The sequence below is a fragment of the Dermacentor albipictus genome, unplaced genomic scaffold (assembly GCF_038994185.2).
Source record: "Dermacentor albipictus isolate Rhodes 1998 colony unplaced genomic scaffold, USDA_Dalb.pri_finalv2 scaffold_31, whole genome shotgun sequence".
NCBI classification, from domain to species: Eukaryota; Metazoa; Arthropoda; class Arachnida; order Ixodida; family Ixodidae; genus Dermacentor; species Dermacentor albipictus.
This window is the reverse complement of record NW_027225585.1, coordinates 673,998-698,341: the sequence shown is the minus strand read 5'-3', so window position 1 is coordinate 698,341 and position 24,344 is coordinate 673,998. Positions and strand designations below refer to the sequence as shown.

General features: G+C 50.3%; 2 pseudogenes; both read left to right on the top strand.

Moving 5' to 3' along the window:
• Positions 1-330: 330 nt before the first annotated feature.
• Positions 331-8,208, top strand: LOC139052747 (uncharacterized; annotated as a pseudogene).
• A 7,640-nt stretch (positions 8,209-15,848) lies between these two features.
• LOC135909877 (uncharacterized) lies at positions 15,849-24,026 on the top strand (annotated as a pseudogene).
• Positions 24,027-24,344: the final 318 nt, after the last annotated feature.

Here is a 24,344-nt window from a genome sequence, read left to right as displayed (position 1 = left end):
TCAGCAATGTCTGGAAGTGTGTTGTGCAAGCGTTACCTGCTGTCAACGTTGTCCTGGAATGAAATAGCTGACCTGTTGATGACAAAAACGCAGCGAGAGCTTCTGAATGGTTCGTTGGACGACTTGGAGTACCACTTCAGGCACGAGAGAACGTCGGAGTTGCTTTGCTATCGGTCGCAGCGCGGGCTGCTTGACATTGACAGCATAGAGCCCTCACTGTTCAGGCAGCAATTTAGATTTGAGAAAGAAGATTTCAATAACTTGTTTCGTGCTCTTAAACTGCCGGAGACCGTGAAGAGTGCTCAAAATGCGACTGTGCCCGGTCGGGAGGCGTTGTGTATTAGGCTTCGACGCCTTGCCTACCCAAACAGGTGGTGTGATGTTGAAACTATATTCGGCAGGCATTCATCAGTGATGTCGAGTGTGGCGTCAGAAGTTATTTTCTACATCGTAAGCGAGTTTCATCATCTGTTTGAAGACTGCAACAACCATGACTGGCTGTGTCCTGCCACCCTTGGAGAGTTTGCAAATGTAAGTTGACTGCTTATTTTTTCTTCCAGCCTCGTGCTGGTACTGAACAGAAACAAGAAGAGATGTTTTTGCTGTCTGTTTACACAACGTCATTTTTTTGTCCCTGTATGGTACTGTGCCTTGTTTTCACTGTTATTTCAGCTTTTGTGTTTATTGAGGACTAAAGTTGCAGCGGTAGATGGGAATAAGAAAGTTAGAAATTCACAAGCCGTCGACATGTGCTGCTATAAAATAGAGAAGACAATAGCCATAACAAGCGGGAGCATTGCGATCACTGAAACTACTCATATTCGCATATAAGACATCTATAAAACAGTTATATCTGTCACACGTAATCAAGATATTGTTCGAAAAATTATTTTGACACAGAAATCTTACTCTTCAGTTTAGGTCGAACGGCACATCACCTCAGCAAGGTTCGCATAATATAGCCATGTAGACTACGTTACACGTGATCAGTGCAGGTTGTGTATTTCAAGCTGCAAGATTTCACTTAAGTACGTATACATTATGGACGCTATATTCTACGACAGAGGGTTCTATGTAAGAAAGGTTATTAAAAGAACAGATACCATTTTACGCTTAACTACAGCCTGAGCTTTGATCACATTTAATTTTGTCTTGCAGGCCACCCGGAACCGTGGTGCAGCGCTGACAAACTGCTGGGCATTTATCGACGACACGGCACGCCCCATATGCCGACCCAAAAGGAACCAATGCGATTATTTTTCTGGCCATAAGCGGATGCACATGCTCAAGTACCAGTCGGTGATGTGTCCCAATGGCATTGTGTGCCAACTTGACGGCCCTTATACTGGAAGGCGGCACGATGCAGGTAGGTTGCCCTGTTTCTTGTGTGAAAGAACTTTTCATTGATATTTTTAAGAGACAGTCAGGTACCTGGAATGGCTCGTCTCTTTCATAAATATATGTTCAGGAAGGTAAGTACGGGCAAAATTGCTCTGGTGCCAACCTGAGCCTTGTTGTCCTCCCTTTTCACTTTGATATTGTCACGTGGTAGCGACGGTAAAGAGAGAACACAGTAGCAGTACTGTGAAAGACAAAACTAGCTTTTATTGGGCGAACCTGTGCCCACAAAACAGGCTACACTTAAAGCACAACGATAGCGGCGAACACAGTCGGCGATCGTCGAAAATCTGATCAGCGGGTCAAGCGCGTCGGCTTTTATAGATCAGTCGTCGAATGTTCCAGATTAACTGATGGGACCCGCGTGTCTTCCACAGAGTTCTACACCATTCGTGTCACGCGATGAAATCTGATAACACAAGGTTCGGCGACAACAGACACGCGGATAGAAGCGTCGATAACTTTCCAGAAACGTCGGATACATGCAGGCGCGTCCCTCGCTGTGCGATTACAGTTGTTAAGCGGCGAAACGTGGTTGCCCGATAAAGATAAGTACACGTGTCATTACCCCCCTCTTAAAAAGCATCGACCCGATGCTGCAAACAAACGAAGGTAACAAAGAAAAAAGCGCTCGTAGCAAAGAAAACAACAAACTAAGGAAGTTCATCAGCGTCCGTAAAATGGTTTAAGGCGCACCACGTGGACCACTTCAGATCGTGCGCGGCGCCGCTGTGAGTGCGAAATGCCGTCTGGCACGACCTCATAGTCCAGAGCGCCAATACGTCGGATGACCTTGTAGGGTCCGAAATAGCGTCGGAGTAGTTTCTCACTGAGTCCTCGTCGGCGTATCGGTGTCCAAACCCAAACACGGTCGCCGGGCTGGTACTCAACAAAGCGTCGTCGGAGGTTGTAGTGTCGGCTGTCGGTCCTCTGTTGGTTCTTGATCCGTAGGCGGGCGAGCTGTCGGGCTTCTTCGGCGCGCTGGAGGTAGCTAGCGACGTCAACATTCTCTTCGTCAGTGACGTGGGGCAGCATGGCGTCGAGCGTCGTCATCGGGTTCCTGCCGTAAACCAGCTTAAACGGCGTGATCTGTGTTGTTTCTTGCACCGCCGTGTTGTAAGCAAATGTCACGTACGGCAGGACGGCATCCCAGGTCTTGTGTTCGACGTCGACGTACATCGCTAGCATGTCGGCGAGGGTCTTATTCAGCCGTTCCGTAAGACCATTCGTCTGCGGGCGGTAGGCCGTGGTCCTCCTGTGCCTTGTCTGACTGTATTTCAGAATGGCTTGGGTGAGCTCAGCTGTAAAGGCCGTTCCTCTGTCGGTGATGAGGACTTCTGGGGCGCCATGTCGAAGCAGGATGTTTTCGACAAAAAATTTCGCCACTTCGGCTGCGCTACCTTTCGGCAGTGCTTTAGTTTCAGCGAAGCGGGTGAGGTAGTCTGTCGCCACGACGATCCACTTATTTCCGGTTGTTGACGTCGGAAAGGGTCCCAGCAAGTCCATCCCGATCTGCTGGAATGGTCGGCAAGGAGGCTCGATTGTCTGTAGTAATCCGGCTGGCCTTGTCGGCGGTGTCTTACGTCGCTGACAGTCTCGGCATGTTCTGACATAATGGGCGACGTCGGCGGTCAGGCGCGGCCAATAATACTTTTGTTGTATCCTCGAGAGTGTCCGGGAAAAACCGAGGTGTCCAGCGGTCGGATCGTCATGTAGGGCGTGCAATACTTCTGGACGAAGTCCTGACGGGACAACAAGAAGGTAGTTGGCGCGGACTGGTGAAAAGTTCTTCTTCACGAGGAGACTGTTTTGAAGCGTGAAGGAAGATAGTCCGCGCTTAAATGCCCTGGGGACAACGTCGGTGTGCCCTTCCAAATATTCCACCAGGCCTTTTAGCTCCGGGTCTGCCCGTTGCTGTTCAGCGAAGTCTTCCGCGCTTATCATGCCAAGGAAGGCATCGTCATCTTCGTCATCTTGCGGCGGCGGGTCAATGGGGGCGCGCGATAGGCAATCGGCATCGGAGTGTTTTCGTCCGGACTTGTAGGTTACAGTGATGTCGTATTCTGGTAGTCTGAGGCTCCACCGCGCCAGTCGTCCTGAAGGATCCTTTATACTCGCTAGCCAACACAAAGCGTGATGGTCACTGACGACTTTGAATGGCCTGCCATAAAGATAAGGGCGAAATTTAGCTGTAGCCCAAACGATGGTGAGGCATTCCTTTTCGGTCGTAGAATAGTTGCCTTCCGCTTTTGACAGCGACCGGCTAGCGTAAGATATCACCTGTTCGACTCCGTTTTTCCTCTGGACTAGAACCGCACCGAGGCCTAGGCTACTGGCGTCAGTATGGATTTCTGTATCGGCGTACTCGTCGAAGTGCGCAAGTACCGGCGGCGACTGCATGCGTCGTTTGAGTTCTTCAAATGCGTCGGCCTGCGGCGTTTCCCACTTGAACTCAACATCACATTTAGTTAGACGTGTCAACGGCTCGGCGATGCGTGAAAAGTCGTTGACAAAGCGCCTGTAGTAGGCACACATGCCAAGGAATCTACGCACTGCCTTCTTGTCGGTGGGCTGCGGGAACTTTGCGATGGCAGCTGTTTTCTGCGGGTCGGGGCGTACTCCGGATTTACTGATGACGTGGCCTAGGAATAGAAGCTCGTCGTAAGCGAAGCGGCATTTTTCTGGCTTCAGAGTGAGCCCTGATGACTTGATGGCCTCTAGTACTGTGGCAAGCCGCCTAAGGTGATCGTCGAAATTTCCGGCGAAGACGACGACGTCATCCAAGTAAACGAGACAGGTCTGCCACTTCAGTCCTGCTAATACTGTGTCCATGACGCGCTGGAACGTTGCAGGCGCCGAACACAGTCCGAATGGCATAACCTTGAACTCGTAGAGGCCGTCTGGCGTGATGAAGGCGGTCTTTTCGCGATCCCTTTCGTCGACTTCTATTTGCCAGTAGCCAGACTTGAGGTCCATCGATGAGAAGTATTTAGCATTGCAGAGCCGATCCAATGCGTCGTCTATCCGTGGGAGGGGGTATACGTCTTTCTTCGTGATTTTGTTCAATCGACGATAATCGACGCAGAAACGTAGGGTTCCGTCCTTTTTCTTCACTAAAACAAGTGGAGACGCCCACGGGCTTTTCGACGGCTGGATGATGTCGTCGCGCAGCATTTCGTCGACTTGGTGTCTTATAGCTTCGCGTTCTCTCGTCGAAACTCGGTAAGGGCTCTGGCGGAGTGCTCGAGCGCACTCTTCGGTTATTATGCGATGCTTTGCGACTGGGGTTTGTCGAATCCTCGATGACGTCGAAAAGCAGTCTTTGTATCGTCGGAGCAGACTTCTGAGCTGCTGTTGCTTAATCACTGGGAGACTTGGATTAATGTCGTAGTCTGGTTCGGGAACCGTGGTCGTCGGGGTAGATGTGGCGGAATCCGAGAGGACAAACGCATTACTGGTTTCCACAATTTCCTCGATGTGCGCGATCGTCGTGCCCTTGTTGATGTGCTTGAACTCCGGGCTGAAGTTTGTCAGCAACACTTCAGTTTTCCCTCCATGCAGTCGAGCGATCCCTCTTGCGACGCAAATTTCACGGTCTAGCAGGAGGCGTTGGTCGCCTTCGATGACACCTTCTACGTCAGCGGGTATTTCGGTGCCGACCGAAATAACAATGCTGGAGCGGGGCGGGATGCTCACTTGGTCTTCGAGCACACTCAAGGCGTGGTGACTACGAGGGCTCTCCGGCGGTATCGCTTTATCTTCCGACAGCGTTATTGACTTCGACTTCAGGTCGATGACTGCGCCGTGTTGGTTCAGGAAGTCCATACCGAGAATGACGTCTCGAGAACACTGTTGGAGGATAACGAAGGTGGCAGGGTAAGTCCGGTCATGGATGGTAATTCTTGCCGTGCAGACTCCAGACGGCGTGATGAGGTGTCCTCCAGCGGTTCGAATTTGAGGGCCTTCCCACGTAGTCTTAACTTTCTTCAACTGGGCGGCGATGTGTCCACTCATGACGGAGTAATCAGCCCCTGTGTCGACTAAGGCAGTGACTGCGTGGCCGTCGAGAAGCACGTCGAGGTCGGTGGTTCTTTGTCTGGCGTTGCAGTTAGGTCGTGGTGTCGGATCACGGCTGTGTCGTGTTGAACTGAAGTTGGAACGTCGCGTCGTCAAGTCGTCGTTCGTCGGTGTAGTCTTGGCTTCGCGACTTCTTCGGGACGGCGGTGTGTCGTCATTAGGTCGTCGAGATGATTTCTTCGTCATGTTCGTCGACGGCGGAGGATCTTCGTCAGTTCGACGAACAGCAACCGCACCTCCATCGGTTGCTGCTTTTAGTTTTCCGGATATGGGCTCGCAGAGTGGCCCCGCGATGGGCCGGTGTATGGTCGGCGCGGCGGCGACAGGTAGCGGCCTGGTGACGGCGAACGGGACGGTCGTCGAGGGCTCCATTGAGTAGCGGCGAGGTAGTCGGCGATGTCACGTGGGCGCTCTCCAAGCTTTGGACGCGGCGCGTTGACGGCGAACCCTCTCAGTCCCATGTCACGGTATGGGCATCGGCGGTAGACGTGACCCGCTTCCCCGCAGTGGTAGCAGAGTGGGCGGTGGTCAGGAGCGCGCCAAACGTCGGTCTTCCTCGGGTAGCTCCGCTGGGCGACGGGTGGGCGCGCTGTCGGCGGCGGCGGCGGTGCTCGACGGAATTGCGGCGTTACAGGGCCCTGGCACGGTCGCTGAGGTGGGCCTTGACGGCGTACGACGGCGGCGTAGGTCATCGCTTCGGGTTGGGGTTGCGGTAATTGAGGTTGCACCTCGGGAACTCCAATCGACCTCTGAACCTCATCTTTGACGATGTCAGCGATCGAGGCCACTTGAGGCTGCGACGACGGGAAGATCTTCTGAAGCTCCTCTCGTACGACTGCCCTGATAGCCTCGCGCAGGTCTTGGAGGCCAGTGATTGAACTCCGGTGCGGCGGTCGAATTGCCGGTTTCGCATCTCGAGTGTCTTCTCGATGCTAGTGGCCTCGCGAAGAAACTCGTCGACAGTCTTCGGCGGGTTTCGTACCATACCGGCGAAAAGTTCCTCCTTAACACCACGCATTAGTAGCCGGACTTTCTTTTCCTCGGACATTTCCGGGTCGGCGTGGCGGAATAGGCGGCTCATTTCTTCTGTAAAAATCGCCGTGGTCTCGTTGGGCAGCTGCACTCGGGTTTCCAGTAGTGCTTTGGCTCGTTCTCGGCGAACGACGCTTGTGAATGTCTTCAGGAAGGCGCTTCGGAAAAGGTCCCAGGTCGTTAACGTGGCTTCTCTGTTCTCTAACCACGTCCTGGCAGCGTCTTCCAATGCGAAGAAGACATGTCGCAGTTTGTCGTCGCTGTTCCAGCTGTTAAATGCAGCGACCCTCTCGTACATCTCGAGCCAGGTTTCCGGGTCCTCGAATGTTGAACCGCGGAACGTGGGGGGCTCCCTGGGCTGCTGCAGCACGACGGGGGATGCTGGGGCGGCCATTGGGGAGGACTTGGTGGCAATCTTCCTGCTCGTCTCAGGTAGGAGTCCCTGCTCTGGGGGCAGTCCTTGCAGCCGGCGGCTAGCTCGCTGGTCTTGGGCGACGTTGGTTTTGTCCTCGGGCTTCGGACTTGGATCGCGGCTTTGCGGGGGCGTTCGGTACATGAACGCACAAGCACCTCCACCAGATGTCATGTGGTAGTGACGGTAAAGAGAGAACACAGTAGCAGTACTGTGAAAGACAAAACTAGCTTTTATTGGGCGAACCTGTGCCCACAAAACAGGCTACACTTAAAGCCAACGATAGCGGCGAACACAGTCGGCGATCGTCGAAAATCTGATCAGCGGGTCAAGCGCGTCGGCTTTTATAGCTCAGTCGTCGAATGTTCCAGATTAACTGATGGGACCCGCGTGTCTTCCACAGAGTTCTACACCATTCGTGTCACGCGATGAAATCTGATAACACAAGGTTCGGCGACAACAGACACGCGGATAGAAGCGTCGATAACTTTCCAGAAACGTCGGATACATGCAGGCGCGTCCCTCGCTGTGCGATTACAGTTGTTCAGCGGCGAAACGTGGTTGCCCGATAAAGATAAGTACACGTGTCAATATGTTTGAAATAGTTTTCCGCATATGTTCACACTTGCTATTACATAGCTTTCTTGACGCCTTGAGGAATAGTTGGTGAGGCAAATGTTTACTTACAGTACTAATTTTAACATGACCGATGTTGTCTCATTTTGTTAGTCAGTTGAATTTCTTTTCTGTTGCTGTTGCAGGGATACTCCAGAGCAGTGGCCTCTATGCGAAACTGGAAAAGTTGGTGGGGCCCCACCAGTTCGTCATATATGGCGATCCTGCATACCCACTGAAGCCACTTTTAATGAAGCCCTATGGCGGCTCTTCGCTGACGACAACGCAGTTGGCATTGAACACTAGCATGAGTCATGTTCGCCAGGCTGTTGAATGGGGATTTGGGAAGGTGATCAATGAATTTGCGTTTCTGGATTTAAAAAAAATCAGAAATTACTGCGACAAGAAGTCGCTCACATGTACAAAGCAGCGACTATTCTGACCAACTATCACACGTGTTTTTACGGCAGCCAGGTGTCTCAGTACTTTGAACTACATCCACCCAGTTTAAATGAGTACCTGAGGCCACATCACTGAAGTACTGTCTGAAATATAAGGCATTGTGCTTTCCAGATTGCCTTGACCCTTGTAGAAGTGATTGTTCGTAAGAAATTGCTCCGACAAGAAGTCGCTCACATGTAAAAAGCAGCCACTATTCTGACTAACTGTCACACGTGTTTGTACGGCAGCCAGGTGTCTCAGTACTTTGAGCTACATCCACCTAGTCTAAATGAGTACCTGAGGCCACATCACTGAAGTACTGTCTCAAACATAAGGCATTATGCTTTCCAGATTGCCTTTACCATTGTAGAAGTGATTGTTCGTAATAGCTGTCATGTTTTTATATGTTTAGTGCCTAACTGGACACATGTCTGAAGCACAATGCTTTCAACGTTGCTTTGGTGCCAGCTTTCTTTTTCTGTTCTGTGGAGTCTCAGTGTCAACGACACTATTTTGTGTGGCTGCTGCAGTTGAGTTACAACATGTGAGCAATTCTGAGATGAGTTTGTCAATCTTATTGCAATTGCAATGCCAAAATCTACAGTGTTTTATTTGTTGTTTATTACAACATCTTCCAGTGTGCCAATTTTGCTCAAAATGCCTTCCATGATGCTCGTAAAGCTTTGCTGCTGAGCTGTAGACATGCGGCGCTCTTCAGCCCTTTCGCGCCTTTCCTCAGCACGTTCTGCCCTCTGACGCCTTTCCTCAGCACGCTCTTCTGATCGTATGCGTCTTTCCTCCTCCTTGTCAAAGGCGTTTTGATTCATTTCTTGCTCTTTCAATTCCATTTCCCTAAGAGATTTCTCCTTTTCCCAGGCATGGCACTGTTCCTCCAGTGCGATGCGCCTCGATTCGATGACATAGTCTTTCTGCTTCACAAACTGATCATGCTTCATCCTTTTTTCCATGAAGTCGTAGTCAGCTTGGTCAAGCCCTCCAGCCTGATTTCTTTTTCCTGTAAGATACGGCAGTGTAGGAAAATGCACCCTTAGTAAAAATACACCAGTGTGACGACACATCTTTAAGAGGGATTTTGTGCAAACACATTTTTTGGGGTAAGTCATACACACACAAGATACCATTTTTTTTACTGTACCTTTTCCGTACCTACTGGCACGGCACCACAGATGAGAGCACTGCACTAATTTGGGACACATTTATTCATACAGACTAAGGTGCCCACACAAACATCACAAGCTGCTTTGTACGTCCTCGAATATGATAAGAAACAAATAACGGGTGGTCTTGAGTGCAGAATCGAATTGGCATGTTATAATAGGCATCAACGTAATAATTTATTCAGGAGCATGAGGGTTTCTTGCAGAAACATATATGAGATGCTCCTATATGTGCCAAAGGTATAATTATTGAGGTTGAGGCCAAAACACTTTAACATGCCTGCTTGGATTGCCAATTCAAAATATATTTGATAGCAGTTCTCTTGTCAACGGCACATTGTGTCAGTTCGTGTCATTACTAGCATTCGCTGTTGTCAACATGCACGCAGGTGGAATTGAAAAGCCAAAAATTTTCAGCGGCTGATAAATGCAACTAAATTGAGAAAGTATTGTTACCGCGGCCACGCGTGGACTCACTCCTAGGAGGCTGTGGCTGATCCTCGTTTCCTTCGGCACCCTGACGTGCATTTGTTGGTGGGCTGCTGATGCTTGCCGGTGAACGCACTTGACTGCACAATGTGGCGAACCAGGGCATATTTATCGCTTTTGCCCTCATCGCCAGGGTGGCACCCAGGAAATGTCACCTGCCACACCGCGACAGTTTCCAGAGACACATCGACGCTTCGACGACAGTGTCACTCGGGAACAAGGCATCTCCGCTAATCTCCGGTCCCGCTCGCCGTCTCCGTTGCGTTATTCATCTCCGAACCGTCGCACTTTCGCCGACGTGGTAAGAGGCCGCTCTCCAAGCCCACGGCGGGGAAACTGAAATCGGCGACCTCCGGGGGGAAGGTTGCAAGTCGTCGAACTGCCGAAGGGCCTCCAACATTACAGAGAAACGAGCAGAGCATCCAGGAGAAACGGAACGACGGCGAATTTGTGAGTGCCGACCTACTCTTAACGATTGATGGGCACGACGTGACAGCTTTAGTAGATACTGGGGCAGACTTTTCGATAATGAGTGAGCAGTTGGCAGATCGGCTTAACAAAGCCAAAATGCAATGGACGGGCCCTTATATTCGAAATGCCGGGGGCCAGATAATGACACCTATAGGAAAATGTACTACATGACTCCAGATAGGAAATACAGCTTTTGTCGCCAGTTTTATTATTTTAAAAGAGTGCTGCAGATCCCTCATCCTTGGAATGGACTTCTTGCGGGAGTACGGCGCCGTGGTTAACATACGGGACGGCGGGATAATCTTGTCAACAAGTACAGACACGAGCCAAGACGAAGAGCGCCAACGTACATCGTTACGTGTCGCCGACGACGACGTCTGCATACCACCACTATCATGCAGTCTTGTTTCCGTCAGCTGCGGAGAACAATTTAACAAGGACGGTGTAGCCGAGCAACTAACTGCACTTCTGTTCCATCAAGGTGTTGCGATCGCGCAATCGTCAGCCTAATCGGTGGTCGCACAGAGGTACTTCTGACAAATTTTACCAATGAACGCCAGCACATCAGCAAAGGCACCGCTGTGGCGTACTTTGATGAAATTGACCACGTTCAATAGTGCTTTGCTGTAAAAGAGGAATCGATCACCGATACCGTATCCAGCTTTTCTGGACATAAGGGTTTAGTTCGCGTCAGTGCCACCACGTGGCGTGCTAACCTTAAACTTTTCAAACTTCCCGCGGTGACGCGTGATGACGTCAACCAAACAAAATAAAAATAAAAAAAGCTATCCCTGCACATTGAACATCGCCACAATGCTTTTCCGCCCGGCGTTATCAGTGTTCTTGATCAAGCGTATTCGCTCGTCGCCTGGAAATTATTCGTCATCCAGCGTTTACTCGCGACCAGCAATTGTTGATTCTGGGGTTTTGATGCGGTTCTTTTTTTTCTTCTCTTTTCCTTTCCTTTTCTTCCTCTTTCTTTTCATTCTGCGGAGTAAAGAAGCTAGCCTAACCGTCAGAAGCACTTCGTGGCAGCCTTTCTTCAGTCGGAAGACATTGTTAACGTCCGAACATCGCACAGCGCCTACTAGAGACGCCGTCGTGGAAGGATTTTGATTTTCCCCTATCGAATACGTTAAGGTGCACACAATTATTTCACTAGCGACTTTTCAATGCGCAATCATGGGCTATCGCCGCAGCTGCAAATCTAGATGTGCTTAAGTACTAAACATATACATGGATATATTGGTTTTTCACCTTGACACAAAAGTCACGAAACAAGAGTTGAGCAAACTGTCCCTGTGTCGTCGCAGAGTGTGAGAGGGGGCTAGTTGGTATTCCATGCTAAAGTGACTAGCGCAAGAGTGGACACGGGACACTACAGAGGCGACAAGGATAAGCGCAAACTTCCAACTGGGCGCTTGTCCTTGTAGCGCCTTTAGTGTTCCCTGCCCATATTCCTGTGGGTGGGCAGCGCAACCCGGACGAAGGACGAAAGGAAGAACACAACACGAGCGCAGACTAACAACATGTTTATTATTTCAAGTCTGTGTGCGGTTTTGTGAAACGAAGACAACGAGAGTGCCGTCGATACTACGAGTGGTCCAGGTCAAGCCAATCTTCGCTGGAATTCCTCTGGAACAACGTCCGGCGCAACCTACCCCCCAGGGAGAAGAAACCCAAGCCCACGACCAAAGTGCTGAACCTAACCGATATCGGCGTTCCAGATAAGCACATGAACATTCTTGAATTAGGCCCAAAGTTCTGCCTAGAGCCGTGCCTAGACTCTGTGAATAAGATAGCCACCGTTAGATCAGTGTCTAAAAATGTAGCAGAAGATGAAAAATTCAGGTGCATTTCTGAGTGCGTTGACGTGTTAGTCAGACATCAAGGAAACCAGAATGGCAGAGCGCGGAAAATTCAACCCCTTGTACAATTTTTAAGGGAAAACGAAGTGAAAGTACTGACCGCTGATAAAGAAGGGTACTTCGTCCTCCTAACGGAGGGGCAGTTTTCCGAGAAAGCCTCAGCCGCTTTAACAAAGAACTTCAAGAAGGTGCACATTCAACCGAAGAAAGTCAAAGATGAAGCAAAGAAATTGTTGCTAGAATTGAACCTCGAGCGTCTATCTGGTGCGTGAACAAAAGTCAGGGGTTGAACCTTGAGGTGTTCTTTACGATATAAACGCATAAACCCGACCAACCTTTACGAACCATTGTGTCTGAAAGAAACACATGGCAACACGTAGTTTCTGGTTATCTTCAGAAGAACTTAACAGGGCTCCAGGTAGAAGACCCATTCAAAGTAAAAAACTCGGAAGATGTCATTAGGTTTTTACGAGAAGAGGTGCACCCAGCATGCACAGCGTTCAGCGTCGACGTCACAGATTTATACTATTCCCTTCCTAGAAATCAGCTGATCAAGACAATCAAAGATTGCATTATGGAAAACGAAGAGTTAAAGTTTAGAAATGATAGTGGCGTCCCGGTTGAGTCGTTTCTCGAACTCTTGGTTTTCTATTTAAATTCCACGTTCGTTATCTGGGATGATCAAATAATGATTCAGAAGCAGGGGGTCTGCATCGGCTCTCAGGTCGCACCCATTCTTAGCGAGATCTTTCTCGGCACAGTTGACCGGGCACTCGAGAGCGCCTTGGCAGGAACTTTGATCAAGTGCTTCAGGTTCGTTGACGACTGCCTGGTAGTTATCCCCTCCCAAAACAGTTCCAAAATTATTGGAGATATTCTCGCCGCTTTTGATAAAGAAGGAATGGGTCTCAGATTTACTCATGAACTACCCAGTAATAATGAAATTCAATTTTTGGATTGGCAGTCAAGACTAACAGCGCAACACATTTGTTGGCATTATAACCCCAGGACTAGCAAACCAATTCTAAACTACGCCTCGGCACACTCAAAACTTGTGAAAAGAGGAATTGCTATGACGTGTTTGGGTTCCGCACTTAGAATGTCGTGCCACCACCTCGCCAATCTGAGCTTTTCGCAACAACTCAATCGTCTAGAGAAGGCCGGTTTTCCAAAATGCATTATTGTATCAATATGTGAAGGGCTAGTGAAGAAAATAAAGAAAGGGGACGCACCCCAAAGACAGATCGGAAAAGTTAAAAAGTACGCACTCATCCCTTATGTACATCAGATGGGGCATGGGTTAAAAAAGACAGCCATGAAATATGGCGTTCAAGTAATCTTTTCAGCAAAGAACTCCTTAAAAAAGATTTGCGATCTTGTCAATAGACCTAAACAGCCGTCCGAAGCTACATGCCGCGTCAAACACTCGGGGCAGCTTGTGGCATGCTCGGTGGGAGTGGTCTATGTCATCCCTCTTTCGTGCGGCAAAATGTACTTTGGGCAGACGGGACGCTGCCTTAACATCCGCCTTAGGGAGCACCAAGGTGCGATCAGGAATGAAACAGGTTCGAATCTGGCCGCGAATTGTAGTGTTTGCTCATGCAAACCCATGTTTGAACAAACAGAAATACTTTATAAAAATATGCATCACATTAACCGCGACATTGTAGAGGCCTACTTCATGCATGTGAACGCAGGCGCATGCGCCAGCCAGCCTTCTATCACTCTACAGGATAAAGAAGCTGATTTTTTGAATGGCAAGATAGGCTAACACCCTTGTAAACGTCATTTTACACGTGTTTACATTTTCTGTATATTATAGTCCGTTGCTTGAAATAATAAACCAGTTGTTAGTCTGCGCTCGTGTTGTGTTCTTCCTTTCGTCCTTCGTCCGGGTTGCGCTGCCCACCCACAGGAATATGTTCAACCACCAACTCGCCCAGCTTGCCGTCTTAATTCCCCTGTCCACTCTTGCGCTAGTCACTTGAGTCTGGGTCGTCATCCGTTAGCATGCTATGGCCGAAGCTGCTCGCAATATTAGGTCACATTTACTGGCCACCAGGCCAGGTACACCCTTGGGTACGACATATACAGTACTTACAGTTAGTTTCCATAGTCGTCTCCTCTGGCGGTTATCCACGTGCGTGAAGCAAGAACGCTATATAAAATTATTCTGCAGTAATATATGTGGGATTTGTATGTTCTCCACATTCTCTACCATGTTGCCGTTCCGCCTTTATTATATAGCCGCAATGTAGACTAGCAGCTATCGAACGCCATAAAGGCTATCCACATATTCAACCCTTAATGACAATCGGTTATCTTCCCTCCTCATTACATGTCCTGCCCATGCCCCCTTTCTTTTTCTTGATTTCATCTAAGATGTCATTACCTCACGTTTGTTCCCTCACCCAATCTGCTCTTTTTTTATCCCTTAACGTTACACCCATCATTATTCTTTCAATAGCTCGTTGCCTCGTCCGCAATTTAAGTAGAATCCTTTTCGTAAGCCTCCAAGTTTCTGCCCCGTAGGTGAGTACTGGTAAGACACAGCTATTATAGACAAACTGGATTCCAAGGGAAGGGAAGTGTAGCAGGGGGCGTCAGAAAGTTAGGTGGGCGGATGAGATTAAGAAGTTTGCAGGGACGACATGGCCGCAATTAGTAGATGACCAGGGTTGTTGGAGAAGTATGGGAGAGGTCTTTGCCCTGCAGTGGGCGTAACCAGGCTGCTGCTGATGATGATGATGACGCATTCAAAGACCTCACGCGCAACTCCTTACACTTAATTGTATTCTAGAGTTGTGCGACTGCCCAGGACATCCTTAAAGAATGTAAAGCTTCATAACGCTTCCTTAAGGAAGCATTATGAGGCTTTACTTTCCAAAACCACGATTTCATTATGAGGCACGCCGTAGTGGAGGATTCGGGAATAATTTAGACCACTTGGGATTTTTAACGTGCCCCTAACCTTAAGTACGCGGGTTTTCGCATTTCACACCCATCGAAATACGGCTGTCGTGGTTGGGATTCGATCCCGAGACCTCGTGAGTAGCAGCGGAATCCATTAAAAGCTAAGCAACTACGGAGGGAAAGGAATGTTGGCAGTAGGAGGAAGGTGACAGCCGGCACGTGAGACAATTTGTTCCCATCCTCATTGCGCGAGAATGGGTGCCATTTGTCCAAGAATGACACCGTAGAATGCACTGTATTCAATGTGATGGAGTCCGCGTCCAATATTTCAGACCCGAATCATACTGTAACTACTGACGACCAGGCTTCTCGCTAAGACGTGCAGTCGCTTGGCAGCTGCCGAGCGCTGGCGCCTGATTTACGAGATGGCGCACTTTTATCCCACGCGCTGCACAAGCGGAAGACCGGACTATGCCGGTCTTCCGCTTGTGCAGCGCGTGGGATCAAAACTGCGCCATCTCGTAAATCAAGGCTGCGACTTGGCATTGCAGTGGGTCCCCGCGCATATCGGCCTGCCCGGGAACGAAGCGGCCGACGCCCTGCCGAAGCAAGCTCTCTCGACTCGCTTCCTCCTCGCCAGCTCCGTCAGCCGTTTCGACGTGGCCAAGACGGCGATACTAGACAGTTTTAGTTACACGTACGTAGAGACTTCACGTACGCAAACGTGAAAAGCCTACGTACTTTACGTGCACGCTCTCTGAAACGCTTTTAGCTACACGTACGTGACGCGCGACAAGAAGGACCATGTAGCTCCATCTATCGGGAAGTATGAACACTGCGGCAGCCAATTCAATCCAAGATGAGTATTTCAGCCAAGCCAGTGTTGTCATGGTGTTGTGTATTGATGCGTGCCGATAATTGTTTCAGCAATGTCTGGAAGTGTGTTGTGCAAGCGTTACCTGCTGTCAACGTTGTCCTGGAATGAAATAGCTGACCTGTTGATGACAAAAACGCAGCGAGAGCTTCTGAATGGTTCGTTGGACGACTTGGAGTACCACTTCAGGCACGAGAGAACGTCGGAGTTGCTTTGCTATCGGTCGCAGCGCGGGCTGCTTGACATTGACAGCATAGAGCCCTCACTGTTCAGGCAGCAATTTAGATTTGAGAAAGAAGATTTCAATAACTTGTTTCGTGCTCTTAAACTGCCGGAGACCGTGAAGAGTGCTCAAAATGCGACTGTGCCCGGTCGGGAGGCGTTGTGTATTAGGCTTCGACGCCTTGCCTACCCAAACAGGTGGTGTGATGTTGAAACTATATTCGGCAGGCATTCATCAGTGATGTCGAGTGTGGCGTCAGAAGTTATTTTCTACATCGTAAGCGAGTTTCATCATCTGTTTGAAGACTGCAACAACCATGACTGGCTGTGTCCTGCCACCCTTGGAGAGTTTGCAAATGTAAGTTGACTGCTTATTTTTTCTTCCAGCCTCGTGCTGGTACTGAACAGAAACAAGAAGAGATGTTTTTGCTGTCTGTTTACACAACGTCATTTTTTTGTCCCTGTATGGTACTGTGCCTTGTTTTCACTGTTATTTCAGCTTTTGTGTTTATTGAGGACTAAAGTTGCAGCGGTAGATGGGAATAAGAAAGTTAGAAATTCACAAGCCGTCGACATGTGCTGCTATAAAATAGAGAAGACAATAGCCATAACAAGCGGGAGCATTGCGATCACTGAAACTACTCATATTCGCATATAAGACATCTATAAAACAGTTATATCTGTCACACGTAATCAAGATATTGTTCGAAAAATTATTTTGACACAGAAATCTTACTCTTCAGTTTAGGTCGAACGGCACATCACCTCAGCAAGGTTCGCATAATATAGCCATGTAGACTACGTTACACGTGATCAGTGCAGGTTGTGTATTTCAAGCTGCAAGATTTCACTTAAGTACGTATACATTATGGACGCTATATTCTACGACAGAGGGTTCTATGTAAGAAAGGTTATTAAAAGAACAGATACCATTTTACGCTTAACTACAGCCTGAGCTTTGATCACATTTAATTTTGTCTTGCAGGCCACCCGGAACCGTGGTGCAGCGCTGACAAACTGCTGGGCATTTATCGACGACACGGCACGCCCCATATGCCGACCCAAAAGGAACCAATGCGATTATTTTTCTGGCCATAAGCGGATGCACATGCTCAAGTACCAGTCGGTGATGTGTCCCAATGGCATTGTGTGCCAACTTGACGGCCCTTATACTGGAAGGCGGCACGATGCAGGTAGGTTGCCCTGTTTCTTGTGTGAAAGAACTTTTCATTGATATTTTTAAGAGACAGTCAGGTACCTGGAATGGCTCGTCTCTTTCATAAATATATGTTCAGGAAGGTAAGTACGGGCAAAATTGCTCTGGTGCCAACCTGAGCCTTGTTGTCCTCCCTTTTCACTTTGATATTGTCACGTGGTAGCGACGGTAAAGAGAGAACACAGTAGCAGTACTGTGAAAGACAAAACTAGCTTTTATTGGGCGAACCTGTGCCCACAAAACAGGCTACACTTAAAGCACAACGATAGCGGCGAACACAGTCGGCGATCGTCGAAAATCTGATCAGCGGGTCAAGCGCGTCGGCTTTTATAGATCAGTCGTCGAATGTTCCAGATTAACTGATGGGACCCGCGTGTCTTCCACAGAGTTCTACACCATTCGTGTCACGCGATGAAATCTGATAACACAAGGTTCGGCGACAACAGACACGCGGATAGAAGCGTCGATAACTTTCCAGAAACGTCGGATACATGCAGGCGCGTCCCTCGCTGTGCGATTACAGTTGTTAAGCGGCGAAACGTGGTTGCCCGATAAAGATAAGTACACGTGTCATTACCCCCCTCTTAAAAAGCATCGACCCGATGCTGCAAACAAACGAAGGTAACAAAGAAAAAAGCGCTCGTAGCAAAGAAAACAACAAACTAAGGAAGTTCATCAGCGTCCGTAAAATGGTTTAAGGCGCACCACGTGGACCACTTCAGATCGTGCGCGGCGCCGCTGTGAGTGCGAAATGCCGTCTGGCACGACCTCATAGTCCAGAGCGCCAATACGTCGGATGACCTTGTAGGGTCCGAAATAGCGTCGGAGTAGTTTCTCACTGAGTCCTCGTCGGCGTATCGGTGTCCAAACCCAAACACGGTCGCCGGGCTGGTACTCAACAAAGCGTCGTCGGAGGTTGTAGTGTCGGCTGTCGGTCCTCTGTTGGTTCTTGATCCGTAGGCGGGCGAGCTGTCGGGCTTCTTCGGCGCGCTGGAGGTAGCTAGCGACGTCAACATTCTCTTCGTCAGTGACGTGGGGCAGCATGGCGTCGAGCGTCGTCATCGGGTTCCTGCCGTAAACCAGCTTAAACGGCGTGATCTGTGTTGTTTCTTGCACCGCCGTGTTGTAAGCAAATGTCACGTACGGCAGGACGGCATCCCAGGTCTTGTGTTCGACGTCGACGTACATCGCTAGCATGTCGGCGAGGGTCTTATTCAGCCGTTCCGTAAGACCATTCGTCTGCGGGCGGTAGGCCGTGGTCCTCCTGTGCCTTGTCTGACTGTATTTCAGAATGGCTTGGGTGAGCTCAGCTGTAAAGGCCGTTCCTCTGTCGGTGATGAGGACTTCTGGGGCGCCATGTCGAAGCAGGATGTTTTCGACAAAAAATTTCGCCACTTCGGCTGCGCTACCTTTCGGCAGTGCTTTAGTTTCAGCGAAGCGGGTGAGGTAGTCTGTCGCCACGACGATCCACTTATTTCCGGTTGTTGACGTCGGAAAGGGTCCCAGCAAGTCCATCCCGATCTGCTGGAATGGTCGGCAAGGAGGCTCGATTGTCTGTAGTAATCCGGCTGGCCTTGTCGGCGGTGTCTTACGTCGCTGACAGTCTCGGCATGTTCTGACATAATGGGCGACGTCGGCGGTCAGGCGCGGCCAATAATACTTTTGTTGTATCCTCGAGAGTGTCCGGGAAAAACCGAGGTGTCCAGCGGTCGGATCGTCATGTAGGGCGTGCAATACTTCTGGACGAAGTCCTGACGGGACAACAAGAAGGTAGTTGGCGCGGACTGGTGAAAAGTTCTTCTTCACGAGGAGACTGTTTTGAAGCGTGAAGGAAGATAGTCCGCGCTTAAATGCCCTGGGGACAACGTCGGTGTGCCCTTCCAAATATTCCACCAGGCCTTTTAGCTCCGGGTCTGCCCGTTGCTATTCAGCGAAGTCTTCCGCGCTTATCATGCCAAGGAAGGCATCGTCACCTTCGTCATCTTGCGGCGGCGGGTCAATGGGGGCGCGCTATAGGCAATCGGCATCGGAGTGTTTTCGTCCGGACTTGTAGGTTACAGTGATGTCGTATTCTTGTAGTCTGAGGCTCCACCGCGCCAGTCGTCCTGAAGGATCCTTTATACTCGCTAGCCAACACAAAGCGTGATGGTCACTGACGACTTTGAATGGCCTGCCATAAAGATAAGGGCGAAATTTAGCTGTAGCCCAAACGATGGTGAGGCATTCCTTTTCGGTCGTAGAATAGTTGCCTTCCGCTTTTGACAGCGACCGGCTAGCGTAAGATATCACCTGTTCGACTCCGTTTTTCCTCTGGACTAGAACCGCACCGAGGCCTAGGCTACTGGCGTCAGTATGGATTTCTGTATCGGCGTACTCGTCGAAGTGCGCAAGTACCGGCGGCGACTGCATGCGTCGTTTGAGTTCTTCAAATGCGTCGGCCTGCGGCGTTTCCCACTTGAACTCAACATCACATTTAGTTAGACGTATCAACGGCTCGGCGATGCGTGAAAAGTCCTTGACAAAGGGCCTGTAGTAGGCACACATGCCAAGGAATCTACGCACTGCCTTCTTGTCGGTGGGCTGCGGGAACTTTGCGATGGCAGCTGTTTTCTGCGGGTCGGGGCGTACTCCGGATTTACTGATGACGTGGCCTAGGAACAGAAGCTCGTCGTAAGCGAAGCGGCATTTTTCTGGCTTCAGAGTGAGCCCTGATGACTTGATCGCCTCTAGTACTGTGGCAAGCCGCCTAAGGTGATCGTCGAAATTTCCGGCGAAGACGACGACGTCATCCAAGTAAACGAGACAGGTCTGCCACTTCAGTCCTGCTAATACTGTGTCCATGACGCGCTGGAACGTTGCAGGCGCCGAACACAGTCCGAATGGCATAACCTTGAACTCGTAGAGGCCGTCTGGCGTGATGAAGGCGGTCTTTTCGCGATCCCTTTCGTCGACTTCTATTTGCCAGTAGCCAGACTTGAGGTCCATCGATGAGAAGTATTTAGCATTGCAGAGCCGATCCAATGCGTCGTCTATCCGTGGGAGGGGGTATACGTCTTTCTTCGTGATTTTGTTCAATCGACGATAATCGACGCAGAAACGTAGGGTTCCGTCCTTTTTCTTCACTAAAACAACTGGAGACGCCCACGGGCTTTTCGACGGCTGGATGATGTCGTCGCGCAGCATTTCGTCGACTTGGTGTCTTATAGCTTCGCGTTCTCTCGTCGAAACTCGGTAAGGGCTCTGGCGGAGTGGTCGAGCGCACTCTTCGGTTATTATGCGATGCTTTGCGACTGGGGTTTGTCGAATCCTCGATGACGTCGAAAAGCAGTCTTTGTATCGTCGAAGCAGACTTCTGAGCTGCTGTTGCTTAATCAGTGGGAGACTTGGATTAATGTCGTAGTCTGGTTCGGGAACCATGGTCGTCGGGGTAGATGCGGCGGAATCCGAGAGGACAAACGCATTACCGGTTTCCAGAATTTCCTCGATGTACGCGATCGTCGTGCCCTTGTTGATGTGCTTGAACTCCGGGCTGAAGTTTGTCAGCAACACTTCAGTTTTCCCTCCATGCAGTCGAGCGATCCCTCTTGCGACGCAAATTTCACGGTCTAGCAGGAGACGTTGGTCACCTTCGATGACACCTTCTACATCAGCGGGTATTTCGGTGCCGACCGAAATAACAATGCTGGAGCGGGGCGGGATGCTCACTTGGTCTTCGAGCACACTCAAGGCGTGGTGACTACAAGGGCTCTCTGGCGGTATCGCTTTATCTTCCGACAGCGTTATTGACTTCGACTTCAGGTCGATGACTGCGCCGTGTTGGTTCAGGAAGTCCATACCGAGAATGACGTCTCGAGAACACTGTTGGAGGATAACGAAGGTGGCAGGGTAAGTCCGGTCATGGATGGTAATTCTTGCCGTGCAGACTCCAGACGGCGTGATGAGGTGTCCTCCAGCGGTTCGAATTTGAGGGCCTTCCCACGTAGTCTTAACTTTCTTCAACTGGGCGGCGATGTGTCCACTCATGACGGAGTAATCAGCCCCTGTGTCGACTAAGGCAGTGACTGCGTGGCCGTCGAGAAGCACGTCGAGGTCGGTGGTTCTTTGTCTGGCGTTGCAGTTAGGTCGTGGTGTCGGATCACGGCTGTGTCGTGTTGAACTGAAGTTGGAACGTCGCGTCGTCAAGTCGTCGTTCGTCGGTGTAGTCTTGGCTTCGCGACTTCTTCGGGACGGCGGTGTGCCGTCATTAGGTCGTCGAGATGATTTCTTCGTCATGTTCGTCGACGGCGGAGGATCTTCGTCAGTTCGACGAACAGCAACCGCACCTCCATCGGTTGCTGCTTTTAGTTTTCCGGATATGGGCTCGCAGAGCGGCCCCGCGTTGGGCCGGTGTATGGTCGGCGCGGCGGCGACAGGTAGCGGCCTGGTGACGGCGAACGGGACGGTCGTCGAGGGCTCCATTGAGTAGCGGCGAGGTAGTCGGCGATGTCACGTGGGCGCTCTCCAAGCTTTGGACGCGGCGCGTTGACGGCGAACCCTCTCAGTCCCATGTCACGGTATGGGCATCGGCGGTAGACGTGACCCGCTTCCCCGCAGTGGTAGCAGAGTGGGCGGTGGTCAGGAGCGCGCCAAACGTCGGTCTTCCTCGGGTAGCTCCGCTGGGCGACGGGTGGGCGCGCTGTCGGCGGCGGCGGCGGTGCTCGACGGAATTGCGGCGTTACAGGGCCCTGGCGCGGTCGCTGAGGTGGGCCTTGACGGCGTACGACGGCGGCTAGGTCATCGCTTCGGGTTGGGGTCGCGGTAATTGAGGTTGCACCTCGGGAACTCCAAGCGACCTCTGAACCTCATCTTTGACGATGTCAGCGATCGAGGCCACTTGAGGCTGCGACGACGGGAAGATCTTCTGAAGCTCCTCTCGTACGACTGCCCTGATAGCCTCGCGCAGGTCTTCGGAGGCCAGTGATTGAACTCCGGTGCGGCGGTCGAATTGCCGGTTTCGCATCTCGAGTGTCTTCTCGATGCTAGTGGCCTCGCGAAGAAACTCGTCGACAGTCTTCGGCGGGTTTCGTACCATACCGGCGAAAAGTTCCTCCTTAACACCACGCATTAGTAGCCGGACTTTCTTTTCCTCGGACATTTCCGGGTCGGCGTGGCGGAATAGGCGGCTCATTTCTTCTGTAAAAATCGCCGTGGTCTCGTTGGGCAGCTGCACTCGGGTTTCCAGTAGTGCTTTGGCTCGTTCTCGGCGAACGACGCTTGTGAATGTCTTCAGGAAGGCGCTTCGGAAAAGGTCCCAGGTCGTTAACGTGGCTTCTCTGTTCTCGAACCACGTCCTGGCAGCGTCTTCCAATGCGAAGAAGACATGTCGCAGTTAGTCGTCGCTGTTCCAGCTGTTAAATGCAGCGACCCTCTCGTACATCTCGAGCCAGGTTTCCGGGTCCTCGAATGTTGAACCGCGGAACGTGGGGGGCTCCCTGGGCTGCTGCAGCACGACGGGGGATGCTGGGGCGGCCATTGGGGAGGACTTGGTGGCAATCTTCCTGCTCGTCTCAGGTAGGAGTCCCTGCTCTGGGGGCAGTCCTTGCAGCCGGCGGCTAGCTCGCTGGTCTTGGGCGACGTTGGTTTTGTCCTCGGGCTTCGGACTTGGATCGCGGCTTTGCGGGGGCGTTCGGTACATGAACGCACAAGCACCTCCACCAGATGTCATGTGGTAGTGACGGTAAAGAGAGAACACAGTAGCAGTACTGTGAAAGACAAAACTAGCTTTTATTGGGCGAACCTGTGCCCACAAAACAGGCTACACTTAAAGCACAACGATAGCGGCGAACGCAGTCGGCGATCGTCGAAAATCTGATCAGCGGGTCAAGCGCGTCGGCTTTTATAGATCAGTCGTCGAATGTTCCAGATTAACTGATGGGACCCGCGTGTCTTCCACAGAGTTCTACACCATTCGTGTCACGCGATGAAATCTGATAACACAAGGTTCGGCGACAACAGACACGCGGATAGAAGCGTCGATAACTTTCCAGAAACGTCGGATACATGCAGGCGCGTCCCTCGCTGTGCGATTACAGTTGTTAAGCGGCGAAACGTGGTTGCCCGATAAAGATAAGTACACGTGTCAATATGTTTGAAATAGTTTTCCGCATATGTTCACACTTGCTATTACATAGCTTTCTTGACGCCTTGAGGAATAGTTGGTGAGGCAAATGTTTACTTAAAGTACTAATTTTAACATGACCGATGTTGTCTCATTTTGTTAGTCAGTTGAATTTCTTTTCTGTTGCTGTTGCAGGGATACTCCAGAGCAGTGGCCTCTATGCGAAACTGGAAAAGTTGGTGGGGCCCCACCAGTTCGTCATATATGGCGATCCTGCATACCCACTGAAGCCACTTTTAATGAAGCCCTATGGCGGCTCTTCGCTGACGACAACGCAGTTGGCATTGAACACTAGCATGAGTCATGTTCGCCAGGCTGTTGAATGGGGATTTGGGAAGGTGATCAATGAATTTGCGTTTCTGGATTTAAAAAAAATCAGAAATTACTGCGACAAGAAGTCGCTCACATGTACAAAGCAGCGACTATTCTGACCAACTATCACACGTGTTTTTACGGCAGCCAGGTGTCTCAGTACTTTGAACTACATCCACCCAGTTTAAATGAGTACCTGAGGCCACATCACTGAAGTACTGTCTGAAATATAAGGCATTGTGCTTTCCAGATTGCCTTGACCCTTGTAGAAGTGATTGTTCGTAAGAAATTGCTCCGACAAGAAGTCGCTCACATGTAAAAAGCAGCCACTATTCTGACTAACTGTCACACGTGTTTGTACGGCAGCCAGGTGTCTCAGTACTTTGAGCTACATCCACCTAGTCTAAATGAGTACCTGAGGCCACATCACTGAAGTACTGTCTCAAACATAAGGCATTATGCTTTCCAGATTGCCTTTACCATTGTAGAAGTGATTGTTCGTAATAGCTGTCATGTTTTTATATGTTTAGTGCCTAACTGGACACATGTCTGAAGCACAATGCTTTCAACGTTGCTTTGGTGCCAGCTTTCTTTTTCTGTTCTGTGGAGTCTCAGTGTCAACGACACTATTTTGTGTGGCTGCTGCAGTTGAGTTACAACATGTGAGCA